The sequence below is a fragment of the Sorghum bicolor genome, chromosome 2 (genome assembly GCF_000003195.3).
Source record: "Sorghum bicolor cultivar BTx623 chromosome 2, Sorghum_bicolor_NCBIv3, whole genome shotgun sequence".
NCBI classification, from domain to species: domain Eukaryota; kingdom Viridiplantae; phylum Streptophyta; class Magnoliopsida; order Poales; family Poaceae; genus Sorghum; species Sorghum bicolor.
In genome coordinates, this window is record NC_012871.2 from 41307312 (window position 1) to 41316072 (window position 8761).

The window sequence follows — 8761 nt, forward strand, 5'->3', positions numbered from 1 at the left end:
TGGATAGTGAGCACTTGACATGAGCTTCGTCCTCGTAGTAAGGACTATGGAACACTTGGGTTATGTTGATGAATGGTTTTAAGAAATGCTATGATAAGGTACTATCATATCCTTATACTTGCTTGTAATAGTGCAGGTGAAAACCTAGATGATAGGTAATGATACTTTCAACTTGAGCAAATTAAAAGAAGAAAGACTTATGTAGGTTATGATAGTAAAATCCTGCGGTTTTGCAAAATGGTTGTTAGCTACCCCACTATATAGCCTTCATGATCCTTGATGAGTCTTTATTTTAAGTTTATGACGGGTAAGTCTAGCTGAGTACCTTCTCGTACTCAGGGATCTACTCCAATGTTGTTTTGCAGATGGTCAAATGTACTATGGTTATTGCATCCTCTGTCTGTACCCAGCCATGGGTGATGACTAGACCAAGGGCAATGGTCACTCCGTCTTCTCTGTTGCTTTTGTGGGATTGACCGAACTATGGCACTGTATCAGACTAAATGTGTGTGTTGTATTTTCGAGTTATGAAGCTTCCGCTACTTGAAGAACTTGGTTTGTAATAATTTTAAGAACTCCGATGTATTTTATGAATGTTGTACTCTGGATGTATTTGTGAATGGCGACCGCTAAACTTATTACGATCTTGGCTGTTGTGCGATATGTGGTTTGAAATCCTTCGAGATTTCATGGACTACCGGGATTATATGGGCTTAAGCGTGATGGTTTGACTATGCAAATGGTCACTGTTAGGCTTAATCTCTTATAATTTGGTCGGTTCTGTTACAGCTGGCATCGGAGCAAGGTTTAGCGAGTTACTGTTCATAAGTACGTTCTAAACAAAATCTAAACCGGTCTAATAAAGGATTTTATTAATTAATAATGATCAAGGTGTTCAACTAAGTTTTGGAAAACTATCTAGTGTGCTATGGTCATATCCTTTATGCCCAGTTAAGGACTCTAAGGTGGCTAGTTAAGTACTGACTTGGGGGTTAATGCATCATATTTTTATTTCGTCGCTCATACGGCGTGCAATAGTATGAGTACCATTCATTTGAGTGGTAATGTATGGATCTATTTTTCCTCTACGTCATGGTAAGTGGGAGCTGTGAGAGCATGATCGGATACACTGCCGGTCTAGGGGGAGTGTTGTTAGGTACTGTGTCATGCACACATGTTTTGGTGTGTCTTGGAAACAGTACCGCATGTTGGGAATTCCGTCCTGAGAGGCGATGCCGTCATTAGGGAGATGATATGGGTAGCAACACATCACATGCATGGACGGGTGTCATTGTATGTGAAGTGCATAGTTTTAAATTTTGTTTTGCATTAGCATACTGTGGGTGGGCTGAAATGAGTTTTCTGCAGGTACCCTAACCACGTTCTCGCTTAGAACGCTAGTTACGTTATGAGAGAACGTTGTGTGCCACCGCATATACCGCTTAGTGTTAACCTTTGTTTCTAAGTTTGTGAGATCGTAAGTTCGTGCATGCATCATGTTCATGTCATATCATTGCTTACTTTCCCCCTTAATTTAATCTGTCCCAATTCTAAATAAAATAATTAAAGGTAATCCTCGCTCTTACCCACGATATTCCATTTGCAGCAGATGGCACGCACTAGGCTCACCGCTCGTAAGTCCACTGGTGGGCGGGTCCCTCGCCATCCGTTGGCAGCTAGGAGCTCACGACATAAGAGCAAGTTCCTAGAGGAGTTTGGGATGCCCACTTTGCTTTGGAGGGTGCTCAGTTCGATGGGGTATCCCGAAGGAAGGGAGCCTCGCTACTATTGGGATAAGGAGCCGCTTGGTGACGAGACCTTGGTGGGGATCGAGGCAGTTGTCCCTACCAGTGGAGGAGACCCTGCTTGGGGCGGCTGGGTGTACGAGTCCCGAGGTGTCACACCTTTCCACGGTGCCAGCAGGGCAGCTTTCGCAGTTCTGAGGGACCTCATGGAGAGGTTTCCGCAGGAGCTGGCCCACGCCTTCGCTGGGGTGTTTCCCCGGGGTGACCCCTACACTTCGGCGTGGGATCAGTCCGAGGTGAATGCTCTAGAGAGGAGTGCGGATGAGGACCAGCACAGTTACGGTGCAGCTATGAGTGCCATGTACGCGTTGATGAAGACCTATGGAGGCCTGGAGCGTTGTTTGGGCCGCTTGTCCGGGTCTCTTCTCACCGTCCAGGATGAGAAGCGTCAGTTGCAGCGTGAGTTCGACTCTAAGGTTGAGAGGCTGCAGGCAGAGTTGGCAGGTGTGACCAGAGAGAGAGACCAGGCAGTCCAGAAGAACAGTGAGCTGAGTCAGGACCTGCTTGCAGTGCGGGAGCAGAAGGACAGGGTGACTACTGCTCACAGGAACTGCAAGCGCATGCTAGTCCATGTGCTTGGACAGAGGAATGAAGCCTGGCACGAGGAGGACACTTTGAGGGCCCGACAGCTAGAGCTAGAACAGCAGCTAGCCAATGCCGAGGAGTACAATGAGAACTTGCATGAGGAGATCCACCAGCTGCATAACCAGCTCCACCCTCACCACCTGCCTGGAGCAGCTGAGCTAGACTCTGAGGACGAGATGGACGCGGATCCCGAGATAGGAGCAGCTGCTAGTGGAGATGAGGATGAGGATGGCTCCGGCATGGATAGTGACCATAGCGAGTAGATGCTAGGGCTCTAGAGCTAGTCCTTCTTCTTGTGTTGTTGTATGTTGCATGGCATGTCGTGTACTTTTGGATCTGGGCTATGTAAGACTTTATGAGTTAATGCTGGCAAGTTGGATGTACGTGAACCTTGTTGCATAAACGTTAAGCAATCTGTTAGTGATGTTGTGCGTAGATGATGAATTATTGTGCATCTGTTTAATGTGTGAATTTATTCCCACAGTAAATTCAGTACGGCATGATTCTACACATTTCTACCATTGATAACAACTCCTAACAAATGCTTATCATTGACGTATGCAGATGGTGCAAACATGTGGCGGGGGTAACAGCAATCCGGGCCTTGGAGCAGGTACATCCGGAGGTGGGGCTCAACGGAATGAGGACAGAGCACCAACACCGCCACCACCACCGCCTCCTCCGTACACTGCGGACGTGTTTTTCGCGCAGTTTCTGGGGAGCCAACGCAACATGGAACAGATGCAGCGCAACATGGAAGAGGCTCTGCGCAACATAGCTGACAACACCCGTCGTGGGGATAATCAGGGTGGCTGAGAGGTCAACCAGTACAGTTCGTTCAAGGACTTCATGGATACCAAGCCACCAATCTTCAAAGAGGCTTTGGAACCGCTTGAGGCAGATGAGTGGATCAACACTATGGAGCAGAAGTTTTGTCTTCTCCGAATGACAGAAGAACTTAAGGCGGAGTATGCGGCACATCAGTTGCAAGGACCCGCTAGGATTTGGTGGTCCCATCACCATACCACCTACCCAGAGGGGACCCCAATTACCTGGAACCGTTTCACCACAGCTTTCCGGGGAAATTACATTCCTCCGGGTGTGGTTCAAATGAAGGTTGGGGAGTTCATGAGGCTGTCCCAGGGGACGAAATCGGTGAAGGAGTATCTACATGCTTTCAATAATCTCGCTCGCTATGCCCCTGAGTTTGTAAACACGGAGGCTAAGAAGATTGCTAGTTTCCAGAGGGGCTTGAATCCAAAGATGCTGAAGACCATGGGTACAGGGGCCAGGGCTACCTTCAATGCTTACATCAGTGACTGTCTCACCTAGGAGAACAACAACAACAACTACAGTGCATCCAAGTCATGTAAGAGGGCTTTTGAAGCCGGATCATCTCAGTCCAGGGCACCAGTGGCAGGGCGATAGCAGTATCGTCCTCCTGCCCCAAGTGCTAGGTTCCGACCGCCGCAGAGAAGGAACACCGGGCATCCAACACAGCAGAAGTCGTACAAGGTGGCGATAGCCCCTGCCAAAGCCAAAGGCAGTTCAAGCTGCAGCACCTGCCGTCAACAATGCGCCCAAGGGTCCGTGCTATAACTGCCACAAGATGGGGTACTTTGCTAAGGAATGTCCCTACCCCAAGAGGCAGCAGCCAACCTATCTAGCTCGTGTGCACCATACCTCGATCGAGGAGATCCCAGAAGGAGAACCGGTAACAGCTGGTATGTTTCCTGTCAACCAACATCTCGCAGTTGTTTTGTTTGATTCTGGATCATCGCATTCATTCATGAGCCAAGCATTTGCACAAAAGCATAGTCAACCAGTTACAGATCTGGGTTATGGCTACCGCATCAGCTCAGCAGGGGCAGATGTGTTGACCAATAGAGTGGTCCGAGGGGCAACCCTAGATATAAGTGGCCAAGTTTTTCAGGTAAATCTAGTGGTCATGCCTGGGTTAGTTTTGGATGTTATCATGGGCATGAACTGGATGAGAGAATGGGATGCTGTCATAGATACTGGGAAGAGAATGTTATCTCTCAGAGAACCGCAGAGCAATCGCTCTTTTCAAGTACCTCTGCCCCGTCGTCTTGACTTTGCTAGCATCTCTTGTGCTACGCATGTGGTTCCATTACCACAGATCCTAGTAGTTGTTGACGGTCCATAATGCTCACATTTAACCATCAACTAATCATGGAAAAGGATCCAAATGCAACCAACACCTAGACTTAGGGTTTTATCTGACAGAATTCCACGAGTTTTGGTGTTTGTCTGTTTCTGCAGGGGGTTATCAGGAAATACGGAAGAAAGGCCCACACGTTGGGTTTACATAGAGATATTAACGTGCTGCACAATTATCTACCATCTAGAAGAGTCCAGAAGCCACGGGAGCGAACGGGAGACGTAACGGAGCCGGGCACTGGGCGCCCGCCCTCCCTTACTGGGCGCCCGCCCTCCCCCCTGGACCAATCAGGGTGAAGTTCGGGGATCATGCTCCACCGACCTAATACTTCAAGGAAAACCACATGATCAATGTCGGTTTGATCCGACGGCCCAGATTCACTTGAAGGGACTATAAAACCAGACCCCCCTGGCCCCTGGAGATCATACCTCTTCTACAGAATCAAAGTTAGGGTTTCAAGTCTTCATCCAAGTAGAGAGGATCCCTCTAGTTCTTCTAGTTCTACCTCTAGTTCATCTAGATCTAGTTCTAGTTCATCTAGTTCTAGTTCTAGTTCCTCTAGTTCTAGTTCTAGTTAGTTCTAGTTGTAATCTATAAAATAGGGAGAGAGAAGAGGAGAGCGGAGGAGGAGGAGCCGGATCTGTCGGATCTTCCTCAACATTGTACTTTTGCAGCAACTGGTTCGTTCTTCATCGTTCTCCAGGTTCTTCAATTCATAATCCTGAGTTCTTTAATTACTTTTATTTACATTCAAGTTATTTATTGGATTCCCGCTTGCATCAAGTGCTCTAATCTTTGCAACATTAGAGTAGTAATTAATAGATTAGACGTGGTGTTTAGTCTTGCAATTACCTGGAATTGCACCCAATCCTGCGGATTGTTGTGGTAGCCTTAGGGTAGTGACAGCCCTAACGGTCGACGTATTCCACCTCGTTCGGATCGGTGTTTGTAGGACCGTAGTCAGACCTTCCTAGCCCCCTTCTCATCTCTTTCTGTGGTTAGTGCTCTGATGTCCCGATATAGATAATCTTGAATTAAATCTTGATTCTTAGATTAACTAGAGAACTCTCAGGAAACTTCCTCTCTTCCCACCAAAAAAATACTTATATAGTTATCCTTGGGCGATCTTGATTCTTAATTAGTACACTCACGTTCCCTGTGGAAAATCGATACTCTAGAATACTCCCGGGTGAAAGCTACATCGGTATCCGTGCGCTTGCGGATTTTTCTGTTTGCGTTTAAAATACCCAACAAGCTTTCTGGCGCCGTTGCCGGGGAATGGTAGCTGTGCTAGTTTCGAACCAAGTCGTCCGTGTATCCTTTTTCCATTCCTTTTTACCACACTCACCTTACCATTTTCATCACACCACATGGATTTCACTCCTATCTATAAATTCTTTGCTCCAAAGGGCGAGTTATTAGAGCCACCACCATCATCACATCCAATTCTTACAGATGGCTACGACCTCGGCCCTGATCTAATAGCCATGATTCAGGAGCAACCCTTCTCTGGGCAAGTAGACGAAGATCCATACACCCACCTTAGTGAATTCGAGCAGTTGTGCTCTTGCCGATCTATTTCCGGCATGACACAACACACCCTTAAATGGAAATTATTTCCGTTCTCCCTTTTGGGAAGAGCAAAAAAGTGGTATGCTCATTCTGTAGGAGGCGTTAATGGAAGTTGGGATGAACTTCGGGACAACTTTTGTCTCGCTTTCTTTCCACTTTTTCGAATTGCTGACCTTAGAATCGAAATTCTTACATTCAAACAAGGAGAGAAGGAAACTTTAGGAGCAGCTTGGGCTAGGTTCACAAGCCTTACCAATTCCGGTCCAAACCTTTCCCTGCCTGACCATGTACTATACTACCACTTTTATTGTGGTCTAAACAAGGAAGCTGCTCTTCACCTCGACATTGCTTCAGGAGGCTCATTCACACACAAACTCACAGATGAGGGGAGAGCTATCCTAGAAAGAATTCTTGAAAATACCCCTTACACAGGCATTTATGATGAGTTTCCTGAAGAAGAAAAAGAAGTCGAGCCTCATCCTAAACCAAAAGATGAGGAACTTGCAACCGAGTTAGAAATTCCACCTGACCCATCTATTAATTTGGTTGTAGAGAAACCTCCTGATAAAGGAATGCAAAACCAACAAAGAGATGATGAACCACCACCTTTAGAGCATCCCTTTGAATTCGAGGAAGATCTTTTTGAAGATTATGGAAACACCTCAAATTTTCCTATCCAAACACGACCTCTAGCAAGGACCACTCAATCCATTCTAAGAGTAGAATCTGTTGACATAGAACACATCAAAAGCCTTTCGGCTATTCTGAGTTACGAATGGCTAACAGAAGCAGAGCTGTCTCCTGAGGTAGCTCGGATCATCACTCCTTCAACCATTCTTCTGTGCCAAATTAGAGGGTCCACTAGGAAGGTCCACTACAATCCATATGTTGGGATAAATGTTATTTCCAAGGAGTTAGCTGACACTCTTTATCCCAACGAGTCCATAACCCCATCCCAAAAACTTTTACAAAGTCCATCTGGATTAATTCTAGAAAGCCATGGGGTATTAAGGGCAGTTCCTGTTAGAATCAAGGACTCTGGAATATGTCTAGATTTTCACATTTATGACATACCGGAGATTCCTCTCTTGATTGGTAGACCAATCATGAAACTTCTACAAGAACAACCACATCGAGGTCATTTAGACTTCAAAGTTGGGAATTCCACTATTGTTGTTCCTCTTGCTAGATCAATTAACACGATAGTGGAACCCAAACCTGAACCAGATCCTATTGAGGAGATCTTAATGCTGACTCAAGATGAGATGGTCCAACCATTCTTTAATCATGAACACTTTGTTCAAGAAGAAGAAGAGTTGGTAGAACCTGTTGAGCTTGACAAAAATGAACAACCTTCACCTCCTTCGATAGAATTAAAACCTCTTCCTTCTGGCCTTAGATATGTCTTTTTGCACAACAACCCAAAAACTCCAGTAATTATCAGTGACAAGCTTTCCGATTATGAAACGCAACAACTTGTCACTGTTCTTGAAAGGCATAGATCAGCATTTGGCTACTCTCTTGAAGACCTCACGGGCATTAGTCCCATTCTCTGCACTCATCATGTCACAGAACCGACCAAATTATAAGAGTTCAAGTGCAGAAACGATCGTCAAGCAATCAAGTTTCTAGACTTGAGCCCATATAATCCCGGTAGTCAATCGAAATCACGAGGGACTTCAAACCAACTCGCAACAAACCAAGATCGTAATAGTTCAACATAAACACAACGATTGTTACATAGTCATTCATTGCCGTCGAAGCGGCACCACATCGGAGTATTAAGTTATTACAACACATGTTCGAAGTAGCGGAAGCAAAATAAGTACACACACTTGCTCAAAGTTCAGTTCACAAGTTTGTTACTGCCAGAGTCTAGGTCATCCTTCCAAAAGCATCATAGACGAGAAGATTAGAGAACCGTGCCCAACGGTTAGTCCTCATCCCCAGCGGGATGGAGACAGGTCTTGCAGAAACCGTCATAGAAGATATCATCTGCAACAGGTGGGAATAAACCCTGAGTACGAGGTTGTACTCAGCTAGACTTACCCGTCTAGGAAAACATAAAAGACACCAAGGATCATGCAAGGCTGAATTTTTAAGTGGAGCTGGTTGACTCACCTTTTTGCCAAAAGCTTAACTTACAACTAAATCATTTTAAGAGCATCAAATTTATTTATCATCAGCCTACCGCTAGATTAGCACCTGTACTACAACACATCATTTGATTATTACAAACAATAGTAACCATATCAATTTTATCACATGTTCTTCTTGCTATCATCATTATCATGAACCAAGTTCGTTAGTGAATGCTACGTTTGCCGCTGCTCTGTCAAGTTCTCACTAACCGGGAGAGACGGCGATTCGAATCGAATTCCTATCCAGCTGGAGGTTTATTCCTAGCACTCACCCAAGCATCCCCTGCCGGAGAGCCAAAGGGTCACCTTTGGTACGACTCAGAAATCGCGGCTCCGATCAGCGCCGCACTCCCAGGGCTACCACTCTGCCAGGGAGGTCAGGAATTTTAACTCACCTGCCTTTGGACTTACGCCAATGGTCCCCCGCACACCGCACTCCCTCCGGTAGTGCGCACTTTATACTTGCCGGTCTTCCG